Here is a 20106-nt window from a genome sequence, read left to right on the forward strand (position 1 = left end):
AGTAAAACTTTCAAGAGCTCAGAGCTACTCAGGAGGACAGGCAAGCAAGTTAAAGATCTTTATGTTATATAGAGATACATATTGAGAGCTGTGGATCTAATGGATATAATTAATGGGAGGTGAGAAATCCAAACTGGGCAAGATGAAGCTTTCCAGCCAGTTGAATAGAATAAATTCCTGTAATAGAATGTCAAATTCTGGAAAGAAGGACTGTGACACCTTCCCACCCCCTGCACAGTAGGTCTTAACAAATGAGGACAGTTAACCCTGAAAGTTATCTGTGTGCCAAACTTAATTTTTTTCAAAAATTATGTTTTAATGGAAGGTTGGGGAAAAATATGTCTTGATCCACTGTACTGATAAACAGCTTCATTGTTCATGCCTGTGTAGTAGGACCATCAGCACTTCCTTTGCCAGCTGGGGGAACCCATGCCTCTGCTCTTTAGGCTGCAGGACTACAAGTTCTGTTCCTAAATTCAGTCTATCCGTGGCACAGACATGGATACTGGGCAGATGTTAGGTGCTACCAGTACTAGACAGAAAATCATTTAACATTCCATCTGTAGCAGAGCTTTTTCAGACCTGCAAGGGAGAGACATCAGCAAGTCTCTTCCTGGGAGTGTCAGTGCTTCACAATAAGCAGTTGTGCTTTTCACAACAGAACAGCCTCCTAAGCTTGAGAAAAACTTTGATCTATGCAAAAGTCTTGGAAGATGGCAGTTAGTGTTAAATTTGTATTTTAAAAAAAGTTTTCTGGACTGGGAAGGAATTCTTTCCAAGTACCTCTGTCCTAGACAGTGCCTGAGGATCTTCAGATTTTAACAGAGACAGCAGTGAACATGCAGGTGAATGACCTGATGAGAAGCATTTGTAATTCAGATTTATATCTTAATACTTTTAATACAACTGAATGCAAGATATTGTAAAGCCAGGTGAAGTGGAAGGCTTTCCAGTAATCACTGGGCCTCCATCCTTAGCTGACTTCATTTCTGTGAGATTAATTTTTATAAACAATTTTTTGTGGTTCTAAACATTGATCCTGAAAAGAGATGCAATTAATACAGCATGCAGCAGCCCAGACATGCAGCAAATGAGCTGCAGATAACAAACTGTGTACACGGATGTCTCTATTGATTCCCAATACAACATAAAGTTTAAGCTCTCTGTTCTTGTTTCCAAGTCAATTAGTGGAGTTGGCTAAAGAAACTTAAAACACAACTTGATTTCTAGGGATCTGAGAAGCTCTGCTTCTCTGTGGCAAACAGTTGTGTGCATAATAAATTCTGTGGAAATGACAGACAGCTGTAAGTCTCACGAGTACCACAGAAAAACTGACCACTTCTTTGTGACTTTTATTTATTTATTCTCTGAAGGGGCTTCTTAATAAACTCTACAAGCAATTAAAAGATAATAAGCTAACTATGCAATGTAGAGCTATTAAAATAACATTTAAAGTTAACAAATGTAGTTAATTAACTGTGGGTTTACTGATTAAGCATTTGTTTAACATACACTGAAGACTTCTAATAGCCTAGTACTTAAAAAAAAATTTGAAAAATAGGCTTTTCTATGATGATTTAAATTTTAATTTACCCATTTTCAACATGATGAAATTACTTTCCATGTCTTTAACTCAGTGCTTTTGTCTATACAAAAAAATATTACATTTTCAAATTATGAATTGGTTAACCTTTATATATCTCTGTCAAAAATGTTTTTTTCCATCAGGAGTTTTAAACAAACTAATTTGTCTGATGGCAACAAGCTTTTCCCATAGTTGGCAGATATGTCAGAACTGTTATCAGTTTCTATATCTGATTTACACATCAGAACAGATCCAAATTTCCTCCTGTATGCTTGCTAAATGAACTGTTTTGTTTTGAAAGCAAGAGGTAAAATTAAGTATATTTACTATGCACAAAATATGTGCACCAACTACTACAATTCAAGAGACATGACTTTTAAAGGGATCATTCAGATTGTAGAGTTTAAGCACTCGCTGCTGAAGATGCTGCAGAAATCTAAACAAAATGTAGTAGTTAGGTTTGGTAAGGTTTGCACTTCATGTGCTAAAAATAGATTGTTTGACAAAAATAGTTGGTGCTTAAGTGGAAGGAGATAATAGATTTACAGCAAGGCCTCAGACAGACAGCAGACAAGCTGCAGAAATCAATGCTGTTGGCATAAGTACACTTGTTTCAGCATATTCTTCCCATTTGGCTTTCTGAAGTATAAACAAATTGGCATTTGGTTAATAAAATCAAATTTACATTTGCAAGCGTGGACATGTCTGGATGACAACCTTTAAGGAAGTATCTCATTTAAGGTGGTTTTTTTTAATACATGATATGTAAAATTACATAAAGGCATATCTTAATTCTGTACATTGTATTTATGTGGTTTCTGAAGTCCCATTATGAGTCTTCATTAGAATAAAGCATTAACAATACTATGGAAGCTTGTAAATCTTATTCTAATTTGAAAAGTAAGGAACTTTCAGAGGTTATTGTCTGTTGATTCATAAAAGGAGAAGTAAAATACTTTGACTGAAAAATAAACATCCTAACTGAAATGTCTCAGATGTGGAAAAAAAATTATAAATGGGAACTTTTTAAATTTCTGCTCTGATAGTACTTCTGGTGATTAGAGATTTCTTAGCAGAGTAAGTCAACGAGTCTTTTTTGTAAACATCAGTGTAAACTAAAAACTAGTGAGCAGAAACAGTTCACATCAAGTTGTGGAACACAAGATCCAGCTATCCTGGAATGTGCTGCACAAAAAGTCTTTTTTTTTACTTTCTCCAGTGGGACCTAACTGCCTCTTGTAATATCAGGGGGGAAAGTGGAAAGTGATTTCTACCTTGGTGGCAGTGCTGAGCAGGAGCTTGGGCAGCTCAGGTGTGAGTGGAGCGTGGGTACTTTAGGGAAAAACCATAAAGAAATTGTACAAGTAATAGGCAATGTTTTAAAAAGAAGGAAAATTAAGAATAAAAAAAACTTTTTTTTTTTTTTTTTTTTTTTTTGATGACTCTTCTGGCGTCTTTGCCTAAACCTGAATATAAATCTCCTTTAATCAGCCCAGATGGGTTTCCTCACCATCTAGTTTGTATCCTTAGCTGAGGGCCTTCCTCTGTCAAGAGGAAGGAGAAGAATCATCCTGCAAAGTGAAGAGAAAAAGGATGTTTCTGTCACCTCTCCTGGAGAAGACTGCATGAGTTATGAGAGGCATTTTCAATAGGTGATACAAATAACACTTAAGGGAGCACATTTGTATGCACAGCAGGTCTTATTCTTTGTGTTTATGCCGGGGGAACAAGCACAGCTGAGCTGAGGGGAAAAATACAATGAAAATACTGGTGTTAGCCCTTCTGGATACAAAATATTCAGACTTTTTAAATTGTGTTGTCAATTACTTTTAAAATCTTTTCTTGAACATCATGTAGGCTTCAATGAAATGTAGGCTGTACGTTGCAAACAAAATAAATAGGAGCTTGGATAGATAAAAGAATCTGGATTGCACTTAAAAAAAGAAAGAAAAAAAAAAGATTTGTCCCTCATATATCGCCAAAAGCTTTGTTGTGGTAATGAAGGAAAGTACCAGGTTGACACAAAAAGGAGGTTTGTGTCACCAAAGTATGAACCATTTCTTTGAATTTCTTAGTGTAAATTATTAACAAAGTAATTGTTATTACTAGTTCCAAATATACATTTACAAAGCATATGCCTATTTAAGCGTGTCTATGCTAGAGGTTTGTTCTGAAATATTTTTGTAACCTATGTGTGATACTAATTCATATCTGACTCAAGCACTCCAGGAGCACTCATTGAACTTTAGTTTAAATTATGATACCAACTCTCTGTGACCTTAGGCAAGCTTGGATAACTTACCAGATGAAAGGAACTTGGTGAAGCTTAACTAGATGTTAATACCTATAGAAAGATACATGTGTACATACCTGTTTGAGTTTCTTGTACATAGGTTGAAAAGATTGTTGTACGACAGACAACAAAAAAACCTTATTTTGTGTTCACAGAATAGAATGTTACCAGGCAGTGCCTTTTCTGTACCACTTGGAGGTGTGGCAGGCTGTCTGAACTGGTGATTGAATCTTGTGTTCCATTCAACTGTCAGAATATATAACCCAGAAGTTAGAAGAATTTCTCAATTCCTTTTTCTACAAATTTTCAGTTGACTTAGAGGGCAATAAAAGAGTGGACATATCATGCAAAACACCTGACTCCCTTCCTCCCTGTCCCTTCCCCATGCATCAATATGAGAAAAATAAGTATATTTTGTTAGTTTGCCAAGTATGGGATTCATCTTACCTTTAATATCTAAAGGTTACTGTCTGGTCTTAGATAGTTGGATATGATCCTTCATTAGTCAATGGAGATGGCCTCTAAAGAATGATTCATCCCCTGTGTATTAGGGTGAGATAAATTGCTGTCTGGAGATTCATTTCTGTTGTTTTTAAAGGGGACCTAAAGAATGAGTGAGCTGTTAGGCAGCTGATGACTGCTGAGGCTAATCCTGCTTCAAGTGCTGTCTGAATTTTGAGATCTAAACTTGCAACTGAAAAGTTGCAAGCACTGTCAAAAAAACTCTGAAGTTGCTAAGTAGTGATAGTTCCATGCTGGTATGGTGGCTTGTATTCTTTCTGACATAAAGTCATTGTTTATTTTAAAAAGCAAGATAAATATATTATTTTCCTACTAATTATTAAATGTCCTCTCAGAAGAGTGAAAAATCTCTTTTCTTTGAACTCGTAACCCACTGGATGAAATGCTGCCTGCTAGGAAAAATCCTGTTGCCCTGAACACTGAAGTGGTGACTTCACTTGTTTTGTATTAAAAGTGGCTTATGTGCTTGCACTTTGCACCAGGATTATTCACTGAGGATTGCAGTGCTTTTGTTTTTATAAGGGGTGAAACTTCCATTTATAGTCACCTTTGGAGAAATTAGAAACTGTTCATAATTTACATCAGCTTGGAAGCTGTTTCTGGGTGAAGGTGATTTAAATTTGCAAAAAAGTTATTTCTGAAGAATAAATGAAACAGTGACATTAAGGAGGTGCCTGATAAATCCAGGTCAAAACTCCTAATTAATAAAGCATCAGGTGTCCCTTTTCCTAGAAATAAAAATTATAAAGAACAGCCAAACCTACCACAGATAAAACCTGGAAAGTTAAACTAAAGTTAGGAACTAGCCTTTGCAGTTTGAAAAACAAAGGAATTTGCACTTTCATAATTTATTTACTTCTAGCAGCTACCAGCTGAACTTCAAATATGATACAAACAACTTTCGTTTGTGTACTTACCCCCAGGGAAAGAGAATTGTTAACTAACTACTTTAATAATAACTTTTGACCTCTGTTCTTTCTCAGGTAGTATTTTCAACCCTCAAGATTTTGAAAATCACCAGAGAGCATTCACAAGAAAACATCTATTGGCAAATCAAAGACATAGGCACCCCCCAACAGGGAGGGCATAGCCTTTTCTGCAGGCTCATCTGTGTCTGAAAAGAACATGTGTCTGCTGCCCATGCAGAAAAAATCAAGTTAAATAGTGAATTAATGAAAGATTTTGAAAAATAATCCCATGCCCTTTCTCAGGATTTTTTTTGCAGCATTCTAACTTGCTACTTGACTTGCTACTTGCTACTTGCTAACTTGACTACATGAAGTGCTAAGTTTTTTAAACTGATAAATTGAAATCATCCAAGGTGTCAATTGATTTCCTACCTCTTGTTCACAGCATGTGCTTGCCATTATTGCAGCTACTGAAAGGTTGAAAATATAAAGGTATTAAAGGTTAGATTGTTGGGAAGTATGAGAATCTCAGGGTACCTTGCATGGTCTTAGCATCAAGGTCAGGTCCTGGGCCTCTTAAAAACATTTGTGGTGAATCGTCACTGAAGAAAAGGGACATGGAAAGGACCTAAAATTTAACATGAAAAATGTGGAAAATATGCAACTCTTTGACACACAACCATTTCAGATTTTCTTCCCTGAGAATCCTGAGGGTGAACATTCTCCTAAAATTATGTGCTTGAACCAGATTATCTTCTTAGGTAAAAAAAAGAAAAAGGCAGAAATACCTGTGGAAGAGTAAGACAGACAAGCTATACAATAGCCAGGACACTTACTTACCTTGAGTATTAGATGTCATTTTAAGTCCCTGTCCTGCCCAAATATTACAGGGACTTGAAGTGACATCTTCTTGGTCCCCTGGAGGTGAGCTGATGCTGTGCACAGAGCTCTCTGTATGCCTTCTTATGGTTTAATGTCAGCCTTTCAGCCCTGGGGAATTGCAGGTGATGTGTTCAGTGCTTTATGGATGAAAGAGAAGTGTGTGGATGTGAGAAGACCTCGCTGTCTATCAACACCCTGGTATTCCTGATATTTGCCACATGGTAGGATTAGGACTCTCATTCTATGATGGGCCAGGCCTACCCAGGGAAACCTGTTAGATTATACTGGGTTAAGCAGGAGATTTTCCTGAGCAGGTAATAAGAGAGGGACCAAGGCAGTGGGGAATGTGCCTTCTGGACTCAGGGGCTGCAGCAGATTTGGGATTTGTCTGTGAAGAACTGGAAAGGAAAAGTGGCTTACATGGAACATGAGAACAAGGGGTGAGTCAAAACACTGAGTTATCCTCAGCACTAGGGACTTGGCAGACTCTTTCAGCTTTGGGTGTCCTGTGTTTTGGCCTAAATTAAGCCTCTCAACAGCTCATCAGCTGTGGTGGTATAGTTACCCATGTCACTTCCCAGCTGCTGAGTGGCAAAATGATAAATGTCTCGGAGTTCAGACATCCAGGAGTGCTAGGTCTGCCTCAGTGATAGATTTAGTAGAGGAAATCCAGCTGAAAATGTGAATGAGCATTGTGGTCCTCATGTACAGCAAGGATGCCTACACTGAGGGGCAGACCTACAGGCACCAAGCAAAGCCCCTGACTTGCTTCCTGCAGTCACCTAAAACGGGCTTGGGCTCAGTTTGCCACAATGTGCTTAGGATGAACTAAATCTTGACTCTATGTAAGCACTGCTCAGCAATAGTGAAAACATTTCTGCATTATCAACATGGTTTCCAGCCCCAATCCAAGACATTCCCCCATACCAGCTACTATGAAGAAAATTAACCTATCCAAGGCAAAACCAGCACATCCTAACGAGTTTGCAGGCCACACAGAAACTCTTCCCCTGCTCCTTCCCTTCCATTTGGTGTGATTTGCATGAACGTGGTGTATTGATTTAATGGACTCAGTAGCTTTTCCAGCCTGAGGGAGATAAAAGTTTGTTCTCTTGAGGGTCCCACTTATACTCTAGGTACTTTCCCCAGGGCTCTGTCCCGAGAACCTCCCACCAAAGTTTCAGTGTTTTTCCATTAGTTTTCCATCATCCCTTCTGGTAAACAAGGTACTTCATTAGCACATTCCTTTCTTATCACCCACCTCCCACATATATAGACAAATGTACCTTGTGGACAGGTGCTTGAAGCTAGAAACAGCTAAACTGAGGCTGAGGCAGTGGTTTCTTTGAATTAAATATCTGTTCCACATTTTGTCATCAGACTTTTGTAGCCTAGCCCTCTTGGTAGGAAACTGTGTAGAATTACTTTTTCTAAGAAGATGGTGAATTTCCATCTCTCCAGGTACCTGCACCTTTTATTGCCTCAAACAGGAGTGCTGTAATATCATCCACCATGACCTGCCCAAGACAAATACACAAACTTCAATCAGATTGGATCCAATGGCCAGTTGGACTACAATCTTTTGCTGGGTATAATTCAGTGTTGCCTTTGTTCAAGAAATCATCTTAAGGTCTGGGTTTCCATACATTAGAAAACCACTATACTTGTTGCTTTACATCAGTTTGGACTGGATGAGTTTATTATCCATTGCCCTCAAAAGATGTGCAGCCTGTTATGAGAGTAGCTGCTACCCTGGAAGGAAGGAGGTTATGACTGGACAGTATGATGAAAACTGTCTTTGCCACACAATTACCTGCAGTGTTGAGAGTACAGGAGAGGAGTGAAAAGGAAGAACAAACTCACCCTGACAGAAAGAACGTGCAGTGGGACAGGGATGTCAGAGCAGAGGTATGCATATGCTGTTCCAACGTGGATATGGTGAAGGGAAGGCTTTCATTAGGCTATAATATATTGGTACCCCCCTATTAAAAAAAAAAAAAATACACCACAGTACAAACACCAGTCCAACACCAGAAAATTATTAAAGTGTAGGGTCTTTGGTTTTGAACAAGTGTCACCATCATTTCTCAGACTTATTTACATAAAGGGCACATTTGACTCATGCTTATCCATGTGTGCACTTTCCAGGTATACCATTAAGAAGTTTTGCTGGGTATGACTCCCAGAACTAATTTACTAATTGTATAGTTGTGTTATCAGACACTGGAATGGCTCTGAATGTGTACGCTAAGGTTGACATTTTAAATGTGAAGCTGCTAACCTTTAGCATGTCAGTCATGTTAAAATCTGTTTCAAAACAATCTAAATTTTCACAGAATTGACCTATTTCTGTAAAAACAGCTCAAAAGGGATCATCATTATAGATTAATATAGAGGAGCTCACATTGCTATCACTTATGCTTCATAAAAATTCCATATAATTTTAAAAATCTGTCACTAAATTTTTATGATCCAATATAATCTTGGGTCAGGAAGGATAAGTAACCGTTGTAATGCAACAAGAACAGCTTCACAACATATACGGATTAATTTAAGGGTGATCATTTAAATAACAGCTAATAAAATCAAAGTAATTTTATGTACATTTTAAGAGCCAGACTAATCAAAGCTTAAGATGTTATGGGATAATAAAGCAAACCTCATTAATTTACCATAGTAAAAATACATACAATTAAAAAGGGATGGAATAAGCACAAGCTTACAATAAGAAGAAAGTGCTGAGCTTTTAATCTTATTCTCACTGAAATAATCATAGAAATTCATAGCTGGAATCACAGCACTCTGGTGGAAGGCCAACGTTCTCTCTTATCCATGCTGCCTATTTGGCTGTATTGGAGGGGTGTGGAATCTTGGTCTGAATTATGGTGTTTGATGCTGTCATCAATTTGAAAGGAAGGGAGAAAAAAGAGGGGAAAGGTATCCCACTAACATACAGTCCAAGGAACCAGGTTTTCATTAGCAAAGGCTGATGGTTAATCAGGCACATCTTTGCATATTCTGTAAATTCATAATCTGGTAGAAAAATGAGGAATCATCAGAATATTTAGTGGAATATTTAAATTGCCAATGTAAATTCCTGCGTTTAAGTAATTCTAGCAGAGTTAGACTGTAAACTTAGTGGCCTCATAAATCTAAGTCTGTAAAGATGAAGCTGTCCTTGCATTTTCTTTTGCTACTTTTCCTATAGAAGTAAGCTTTGGGCATTTTGGAGCCTTATCTGATTTTTCAACAAAAAATTTGAGACATGACTTGGAGTCTTAAACCTATTCAGTTACTATAAAAAAGATTCCTGGGAAGAAGAGAGAAAAGCAAAAAGTGTACCACTCTGAAAAGCTGTCCATTAAGATCACCCTTACACAAAAAACCCAGAAAATTTTACGTTCCCCAGCACAGGAAAAGCTTCAATCAACCATGAGCAGCGGTAGTGGATCAAGGGTTGGACTTGATGATCTCAGAGGTCCCTTCCAACCCAGCCGATTCTATGATTCTATGAGGTAAAATCCATAGGAAATGAGACTTCATTAGTTCCAGAGCTCATGGAACTTTTAATTATTCAGCTTGTTAAGAATCTTTTAATTATAGACAACTTTTTTTCTTTGATACTTCACATGAAGCTTAACAGAGTATTAGGTCTGCTTTTTATCTGTGTAAGACTACAATAAAAACAAACAAAAACCCCAACCTGGTGTTCCCCGGGGCTATTTTCTTGCTCTGTGTGTATGCAGAGATGTGACAAGACAGGAGGACAGGAGAAGGAAGAGGAAGAACCGAAATGTCCCTTTGCAAGATTCCGTAGGGTGTTGTGTTGTCTAGTCCGCCTTCTGACATCTGGTGGCAAACTCTCTCCATTACAGTGTTTGCTCGAATTTTTCAAAAATAACACTTACCCCCCCTCAGCCATCTCCACGAGCTTTTCTGGCATTTGTGGGTGCTTAATGCCAGGGAAAACCAGGGCACTTGTGGATAAGGAGGTAATTCTGGTGTCTGGCAGGGAGCAGGCGATACGCCATGAAGCTTAAAGGAGGAGGAAAACAAAGAAGATTCATGTAGTGGGTTTATCACTCTAGCAGCAGCAGCACCTCCCTGCCCCCCAGGCTATGCAGAGCGAAGACATCTGAGATACCTCTAAACTGATCAGAAAAACAAATTTTTCCACACCGAGCTCTGAGCACTGAGCCTGCTTCCAGTTGCCAAATCCCAGCACAAGGGCACGATGCTACAGAAGCTATGTATGTGTGGCCCCTGACCACAAGGAAAAAAAGTGCATTTTGTTCATTGTGAGGACTGAGCTTCAGGGATGCAAGCACACAAAGAAATGATCGGTCCTAAAGTATATTTTTAGATGAAAACTCTAATCTAAAATATAGTTTTAGATTATAAAATCTATATTTTATAGATTTTATCTATATATATCAAGAAATATCAAAATTTCAAAATGAAAATTTGAAAATATCAAAATGATTCTCATGACCCTACACAACACATCCTCAAGAACCTAGAGCTCCCCTGGTTATTACTCACCACTCTTACATTATATTTTGTCTGGTTTTCAGAAAATAAGCATTATGTGCATCCAAGATCAAGCCAAGATGTTTATGTTATGTTTACCATGATCCCAGGTGAGAAAAAAAGGAACTGAATTGCTATGTGAGGTAACCTAGCAGGTGGCAAAGCTCTTCAGGTTGGCCAGAGTTGATGTGATCCATCCCTCAGAATAAACATCTTGGCAAGATGATGGATACCAGGCAGGGCATGTAGGGTGCAGGGAGCCAGTGGTTAACATTTCTGTCCATCCGCATCTGATTGTTTAGCATGAGTAACAAGATTCTAACTAATTCACTTTGGTCAGGTGTGGGTGGACTCGGTTGTAACTCTTTGGATCAGGATCAGGGCATCCCGATACTCTGCCCTCATGCAGTCCAAGCTCTGAATAAGGCAGGGTTAATCTAAAGGGCTGTAAAGTACAGATTTGCTTCCTTCAAAAGAATCAGACAACAACAGCCACAAAAGCAGAAACATCTCAAAGACACACAGCCCTCGGTGTTTCCTACCATGTATTTGATGGAGGAGGAAAGGCTGGAGAAGGAAGGCAGAGTTCACTGTCTGCCTTCCTTGCCCTGCAGATCCTGAGATATAAGTGACAGTAATCCTCTCTAGGTATGTATAATTATCTTTAGTATTTATACAATGAGAAAGGACATATTCAAACTATTATCTATGTAATTCATTAGCTCCACATTTGCAATCTCACTGAAGGGTGTAACTACTCTAAATGGAAAGTGTAACTTTTTACAGATATGGAGTTAGGGTTTTTTTGATTCTGCATTAATCAGAGGCATTTTTTCATGGTGAATGAATAGCTGCTTGTCCCTAGCCAAGCCAAAATGCTCTTTGGTTCTCTTTTCTTGAAAAAAAAAAAAAAAGATTCCTTTTGGTCTTGTTTTTGAAAATATCTTGAAATCTGCAATCCAGAACATTTAACATGATCATATTCTCTTCTTGTTTTGGTTTCCCTCCTCCTTTTCTGAGCTTTAAGTTGTTTTGGAATATATAGTAGACAATAATCTAAGTAATGGTACTTCTGTTCTGTTGTTGACTCATGGAAAGCTCTACTTTTGCTTGTACTCAGTATGCAGAAAGATATCAAAATACGTTTTTTTTTTCCTTACTATTAGAACACCATAAAATAAAGTCTGTATCAACATTTAAGACACCTTTTAAAGTTTTTTAATGCACATACAGAAGCCTAGTATATTCTTGAGTGAAATTTTCTTATTTTTCCTTCCCTTATTAAAACTCAGGTGGTTAAATTTCAGAAGACAGGCTTAAAATCTGAAATTAATACTGAGGGACAGAGCAGCTTATTCCTATTTAACATGCCATGTCATTCACTAAGCTTACAGAACTTTGGATTATAATATTTTATGCTATTACTATATATTATTCTTATATATTATATATTATATATATTTCAAAGAACGTGTTAAAACAGTAAAATAGGCATGGTACAATCTTAATTGTACTTGGAGATCATAATTGTCTTTCACAGACAAAATGATTCTATGATTCTATTATTTCTCTGGAAAAAAATAACCCAGGTAAGTTCACAGTGACTTTTTTTTCTGCAGCAAACAACGTCTCTGACAACCCCCTTATTCATCTCCTGCTGTGAAAGAACCGAGTTACTGGACTAATAAGCTTTGACACCTTTTTAACCAGAATTTGTGATGCCTGTTTTTAAAATGACACTACACAGATTAGGAAATCCTATATCACGAGATAATAAATGGCACCATGAATCTCTACAGTGAAGTCTAATCCTTCATGTAGATGAGTTCTCAAGACTGCCAACACACATTGCCCTCAGTGAAGAAGTTTCAGAAAAAAATAAGTATTATTCATTTTGTGAAATCAGCTTCATGTTTACTTGCCTTTACTACTCTTGCTGTGCCTAGCCTCCTGTTTTCACAAGGTCTCCTTTTATTTAATATAATTTAATTATATAGATGTAATTAACTCATGAAAATAATTCAATACATAATTTTGGAAACAATCATATTTATTTTGGAAACAATCATATTTATTTTAAATTTAGATAAAAATCTCACTAGGTAAGGAGGTCTGCTTTTTAGTCAATTGTGTCTATGATACAACCTTTACAATAATAATGAAACAAAATTAGCAGACATTTAGCCAAAGGTAAAACACTTCTTCAGTTTAAAATTGTTGGTAGCATGACAGCAAGAGATGATGCTATCTGATACACAGGAAAATAGGAACTACCACATTGTATCAGATTTAGGCAAATGTATGTACAAATGAGTTACAAAATGTAGTAATCCAAATTTAAACCAGATATTTGTGTACACTTTTTCTCCTGTTTTTTTCTTTTTTTTCCTCCTGATTTCTTTCTCTCAATGTTTGATTTAGTGCATACTCTGAGTCCCACATATCTAGGTGGAGGAATGGTTTTGTTTTTTTTTAAAAGTAAAGATGGCTATTTTTTTTCCTGGATATAGTTTGGGCCTTTTCCTAAACTCATGAATAATGCTTACTGAACCTTCGTAACAAACCAGCACTACACTTAATATTCTTGTAATTCAAACCTTTGCTGTGCAATGGAACCCTCTAGTCAGCTCAAAATGTTGGGCCCATGAACTCTTCCTTTTGGTTTAATAAAGCACAGACCTGTTTCCTATTAACTATATAATATAATGAAGCAAATTACTTGTTAAAAATATAATTTAAACTTATTTTCAAAAGGTGGGGAGATCAAGTATTGTTCTACTTTTGATCTAAATTGTTCTGGTCTTTTTTTCCTCCTTTTCAAAGGGATTACAGCCTGGATTCAAAAAGAAAATTAGGCTTCAAAGCATGAAATATTGCAACACCTTACTTTTTGGTACACGCTTCACCCAGAGCAAGACTCAGACACTGTGCCTGGCAGCATAGGGTCTCTATTGCATTAGAGAAGAGAAACTGCCTTATGATGATATATAAAAAATCTAAAAAGCTCAGTAGTGACTTGTCAAGACGTAGCAAATGAGAAATGAGGAGTGCAGGTTTTTAAATCTTTCCCCTTTAGGGATGCTTAGGTGCTTTACAAAGTCTTAGAAAGAAGCATCTTTATATTTCAAAATAGCTACAGTTCTCATTGCCTGGGGGATTTTTCTCTTTTTATGAAATAGAATAAGAAGAAAGGTCTCTTTGTATGATATTCTGTGGGTTAGGTCAGACAAAAAGCATTCATCCCAGGATTTCTTCATCTTTGTTTAACTCTGCTTTGTTGGTGAGTTTGGGGGAGTAAAGTCCCACCCCTGGCAGGAGAAGATCAACGGGGACCACTGAGGTAAAATGGGCATACAGTAGTCCTCCAAATTAGGTGCCCTTTGCATCCAAGTGCCCTGAGGGAGTAGGATGATGTTGTCATAAGACCACTATTGTCTGCAGATGTTCATGGTGACAGGAGAAGGTCTCAAATAATTGGAAAATGGTAACCATGCCCATTTTCAAGAGGGGCAAAAGCTGGCTTTTGGATTCTATACTTTCTCTTCCTCAGCTTTAAGGGATGGCAACAGAGGAACATTGTAGGATGCTGCTGCACATCAGGCTCTAAGCCACTATTGCTCTCCTTACATGGAGGTATTCCTAAAGAGAGCTGCACTTTCTGTTCCTGCTTATTTTAATACCTGAAGCCCCATAGTAAGAGAAATTCAAATAAAAAGCTAATCTTTATGAATAAAATGAGAAACTAACTGCAACTGGCACTGTTGGTTAGTTTAGGGTAGTAGAATGGTGAGTGATGGGTTTTGTCTCTAAGAACTGATAAAGAAACAAAATTGTTGGTAAACATTAGTAAACTCATCATTTCTTAGAGACAGAATTCTATATGTGACTACCAAATTACAAATTTCCTTTTGTCTATTTACCAGCACAGAACATGCCTACCTCTGAGTAAAATCAGTGTTTAAAACAGTTACATATGAGAGCCCCAAATATACGACCATTCAGAACCAAGTTATTTTCCTGATTTTTATGCCGTGCTGTTCATCTTCAAATGGAAATGCTAAATTTGTTCTGAACACTGTACCTGTTGCAAGTGTGAATGCCCTTTTTAATGCTTATGTTTTTCTTTTAGCATGTGGATGAGCCCTACAAATTGACAGAAAGTAAGAAATAGTGACACTAGCCAAAAACTAAACCAGCTGAAGAAAGACAGAGAACATTCATATAATAAAAGTGTTTCATAACTGTGTTGTGTTCTAAGGCCACAGTATTCAGCTGGGGATTTTCCAGTCAGAAAGATATAAATACAGGCTCTGTAGGACAAAGACTGCCACTCTGGTTTTACCAGAAAATGGAAAATTTATCATATTGTGCATGTGCAGCATGTACAAATGCACCTTTGGAGATGAGTCAGGCTTACTAAGTAAGCATCTGTAGAACCAGCTGCACTTTATAGATGCAATGGATTGTTTCACTTGTTCCCAGGAGTGTTGGCCACACCATCTGTGAAAGCACATAGGAAAGTTTTCTGAAAGCACGTCTTTCTCCATGGTGTCACACAACCTGTGGATTTGTTCAGATTTTCAGATGCCTGGCAAAGTGATCTAGGACAACTACTTATGTGCAGCAGCATCCCACTGTAAATAATGATCATGTTTTTCAAGATTTGCACAGACCACAACCTGGGTTTCAAAACATCTATTGCTTTGCTTACTGCTTTTTCTTCTATTGCTTGAATGTGACTGTATTGTTTTAACTGGGTGATAATACATGTGTCTTGAGATGTTTTTGCCTGATTTCCATAACAGCAGGAAAGCAGTATGAAACTACTCACTATCCTCTGGTCTCAAAATACGCAGTCAAATTGAGTGTAATGATACATGCAGGTAATACAGGCATATGTTCTCCCATAAATACAAGATGTTTGCTATGTCTAAAGTGCAACATATGCAGCAGATGGATTTTAGCTGCTGCTGTTGTCTTTTCCATGTACTTTGACTACTTTCAACACAGTAAAAATGCTTATGGTCCTACAGAACAGTCAAGGTTACCCCAGAACAGTACAGGTTACCCATTCCAGTATATATTCAGGATCCTTGGTCATTTTACACTGCTGGGGCAACACCATCCATCCCCTGTGGATCCACATTAGTTTGGGTCTACCTCAATATACTGAAATCACACTGCTGACAGCAGCACAGCCTTGGTTGTTTCTGTTCCCTCTGCATTATTTTTAGCTGCAATTCTGCAAATGTAGAAACACAGTAACCAACTAGGAAAATCATGGTGTTACTGTACCAGCTTCCAATGAGTGAGGTAGGACCACATTTGTCCTATTGACTACCAGCAACCTCTTAATTTGGCTGCAGTCTGCATCCAGGCATGTATGTGTACTGCAGAGCTTGCTGCAATAGCCATGGTGACAGCCACATACCAGGCTGCTTTTAACTTGCCCTTTCCATAGCAGCCTCTCTATTTCCTCCCAGAGCCAAGTCACTATGTGTGGGGTAGTCAACATCAGGCCTTCATTTTCCCTTTTCATTTTTTTTTTTTTTTACTTCATGGACTTTTAAGTCTGTATTGCTTTGGAAAAAAAAAAAAAAATCATTCAACCATTCTACAAATCCTTACTTACATGGAAAAACTCTAACATGAAGAGTAACAACTGGGGAAGTGTTTCACCTCCCCCTTAGGCTCTTAGGTCTCTCACAGAGCTATCAACATCGTATAAGACATGATGACAGTTTTAGAGTCAACAAAATCTTTTCAGAAAACTTGCAAAATTATAACCAGACAATTTTGGCAATTTTGTACAAACTAAAAATAGTCATCAGTACTTCTTAATGCTGCATGTATTTATCCCCATTTAACCTAGAAATGGACAAGAATTCTAGGAGAAAATTAAGAATTTTATTCTGTTTGATATTACTTTAATGAATGAGGGTCCTTTCCAGCCTCCTTTGGCTCGCTCCCCTCCACTTCTCTACGACCTCATTCGAACAGCCCAGAGCACTTCAATAAATGTGCAAGCTATTCTTTTACTCATCCTCACCCACCATTTCCCTTTATTAATTCTGTTCTCAGGCGACTGCGACCCAACGCCCATCCTCAAGCAGAGGGGAGAAGACACCTTCAGGATCTGACCCATCATGTGCTCCCCGGCCACCACTCAAGCCCAGGTACGGACCAAGCCCACGATCCCTGCCGCTCGGGCACCAGCCGAGCAGGACGGTCTCGGTCTCAGCCTCAGCTTTCCCGCCACCGGAGCTGCCGTGCGTGACTCCCTTCTCCCTCTGGAGGGAGACACAGCCCAGCTTTTGGCTGCCGCCGGCGCCGCCGCGTCCCTCCTGCCCCTGCCCCCGCACCGTCAGCCGCGGCCCCGACCCTCCTGCCCCGGCGGAGCTGCTCAGCCCTGCCCAGCCTTGCCCGGCGGCTGCCTCCCGGCGGAGGGGAAGGCGGGTCCCGAGGGAGCGGCGACGGTGCCACCCTCAGCCCCTCCTGGGCTTCGCGGAGATCTCCTCGTCTCCTTGGCCTGTGTGGAAACTTCGCACCTCCTGCCCCGCCGCACGGGAGGGGAGAGGAGCGGAGGGAAGGGAGACGAGAGCACCGCCTTGCCTTGCCCTGCCCCTGCCCCTGCCCCTGCCCTGCCCTGCCCTGCCCTGCCCCTGCCCCTGCCCCTGCCCCTGCCCTGCTCTGCCCCAGCCCAGCCCAGCCCAGCCCAGCCCAGCCCAGCCCAGCCCAGCCCAGCCCTGCCCTGCCCTGCCCTGCCCTGCCCTGCCCTGCCCTGCCCTGCCCTGCCCTGCCCAGCCCAGCCCAGCCCTGCCCAGCCCAGCCCAGCCCAGCCCAGCCCAGCCCAGCCCAGCCCAGCCCAGCCCTGCCCTGCCCTGCCCCCCCCTTGCCGGGGGGCGGCCAAGCCCCGGTGTGCGGGGGCGGCGGGGGAGGCGGCGGGCACTGCCGGCGGAGCCCAGCGCCTCGGTCAGACAGAGCGGCGGCGGCCACGGGGACCTGCTGCCTTCTAAAGGGGCTGGGGGGGAGGAGAGAAGTGAGGAGCTGGAGGAACACGGTGGAGCAGAGTCGTCCTTTCCCCCTTTCCCCACTCCCCCCGGCAGGGCGCGCTTGGAGCTGCCTCTGCTTGTCCGTCCGCCCGGGGCGGCTCCGCGGTGCTCCGCGGTGCGCGTAGGCTGGGCGAGGGGCAGCTGCTGTTGCTGCTGAAGGTGAAGCACTGGCTCTCCAATTACTTTTCCCAAGAGGGAGAAGGAGGCAGCAGGAGGGGGAAGTCGTGCTGTGTATGAAAGGCAAACCAATCAGAGATGCTCTAACGGAGGGATTGCTGCAGGACGCGCCGGTTTTTCCTCCCTTCCTCTGCCGGCGGGGCTGAATCGGGACCGCGCGCAGCTGGCGGAGGGGCTGGAGCTGCACCAGGCTGCAGGACTTCCTCACCCCACGCTTTTCCGAAAGCTAATCCATACTTCGTCCTCGTTTTAATTTTTATTTATTTATTTATTTATTTTTTATTATTATTTTTAATACTCTGAAATCGTCCACAAGAAGCAGTTCAAGTCTTCCCTCCCATCCCACTTACTTCACCCTTCGTCTAGTATCTCTTAGCTGGATTCCTGGTGTATTCCCAGAGAAGCGGGGGGGAGACCCCGGGCCCCGGCGGACTGCTGCCTGCCCCAGCTCATCCGAGCCGAGAGGAGCCGAGGGGAGCGGAGCGCGGTGCCGCTCCATGCCCCCGGGCGCTGGCGGGGCGCGGGGCTTGTGCCGGCGATGCCCGGGCGGTGAGGCTGGAGCTTCCCCGCGAAGGGAGGCGGCGGATCCCTAGGTCTTTACATCAGGAAACGGGGCTGCAGGTAGGTGAGGTGCGTGTGTCTGTGTGCCTGTCTAGGAGGGGGTAGTGGTGGGGCCGGAAGATGCCTTCCGCGGGTGGAGGAGACCCCGCGGGGCGGCCGCGGCGGGGCTGGGCGCTGGGTGTGCGGGGCTGCTCTTGCCGCCCTCCCGCTGGCCAAAAGTTGCAGAAAATGGAGTGTGAGTGGAACTGCCTCCGCTGCCCTTACCGCTGCTGCTGAAAGGTGCCGGGGCAGTCTGCTTCAGCCCTGCGCCGGGAGATCCGCGAGGATCTTTTGAAAAATTATTTTATTTTATACACTGGAACACTTCAGTTTTTCAGCAGAGACGTGGGGGGGCCAGGGGAACCCACTCGCTTTTCAGCCCGACTGCTGATATCGGAAGGGTGGCCGCTAACTCGCAGCACCCCCCGGGCACTTGGGGCTTTCCCCTGCTTTGGAGCCCCGAGGCTTTCCGGCCGCCTTCAGGGAGAGGCGGAAAGCGCGAGGAGTTGCTTTAGGAATAATTTGAAAAAAAGAGCCATAACGATACGGTTTATGGCTTCGTTTCTTTCTGTGTGTAACGCTCCCCAAGTTGTGGCGTATATAGTATGAAACAACCTTCTCCCTCCACGTTGCTTGCTTCACGTTTTAGTGAACTCCTCTACTTGCTAAATATGTTGCTGGTTCTGCAAGCCATAGAGAGAGGGCTTTCCCCTTATTCCACCACATTTATAGCTTTGCAAGAGAAAGTTTTAAAATAACATGCTCTGTTCCTGTGGAGCTGTAGGATTGAACTCCGGGTTGTGTATGCAAAGGATAAAGAGCAATGGCTTGCAGTTCCCTGTTAGGAGTTGCCATGCTTGGCTTTTCTGTACATTTCATTATAACCGGCAGTTAAAATAATCGCTTAAAGCATTTTAAAGTATATGTGTAGTTACAGCTTTCTCTTTCCAGCTTTTGCTTAGAGATTATCAGTATTTCTGCTTTTAGAGCACTAAGCAGCTCACTTCTACACCGACCACCCCTCAGTAGCCACCGGCTCAGTATTTAAGGAACCGTACTTTGATTCCTGCAGAGCTGTCAATTTAAATAATAAACATACTCACCCCTATCCTTGAAAGCCCCGTAAAATATTCAGGGTCTTCGGCTCTTCACACAGCAGTGGATACATTTAAATTACTATTGACTAAATGATAATTGTTATCTGGTTTCTCTCTCTTACCAACTAGTTTCAGGCATTACCATTCAGTCTGCTATATATTTAACACTTTAAAGCTACTTTATGGGCTGATCTAAGTGAAGTCAAATGGATAAATTAAGATTCTTTTCTGTAGAGTAGGGTAAACAGTAAAAAAAGAGTGGTTTGGTGGTACTAGGTATATGGCTGAGCTAAAGTTGAGGAAACATCATAGTAAGGCATTTTTATCAGGGGTATCAAAGGTTGCATCTTTAATTATACTTTTGCACAGTAATTCTATATTCTTTTCATATTGATGCCTACATTGTTTTTTGTCATTATAATTAATGTAGTAAAGAAATTAATATAAATTCCATTATTAA

The 20106-nt window shown here is 40.9% G+C and overlaps 1 protein-coding gene across 2 annotated transcripts in view; it reads left to right on the plus strand.

The window, feature by feature from the left end:
• Positions 1-17699: 17699 nt before the first annotated feature.
• Positions 17700-20106, plus strand: part of TAFA2 (TAFA chemokine like family member 2) — a 184999-nt gene continuing 182592 nt past the window's right edge. For both annotated transcript variants that reach the window (XR_011723903.1, XM_071733515.1), the window contains exon 1: positions 17700-18570. The gene's annotated coding sequence lies outside the window, so the exon portion shown is untranslated. The remainder of the gene's footprint in view (positions 18571-20106) is intronic.

Source organism: Heliangelus exortis, chromosome 1, assembly GCF_036169615.1.
Source record: "Heliangelus exortis chromosome 1, bHelExo1.hap1, whole genome shotgun sequence".
Lineage (NCBI taxonomy): Eukaryota > Metazoa > Chordata > Aves > Apodiformes > Trochilidae > Heliangelus > Heliangelus exortis.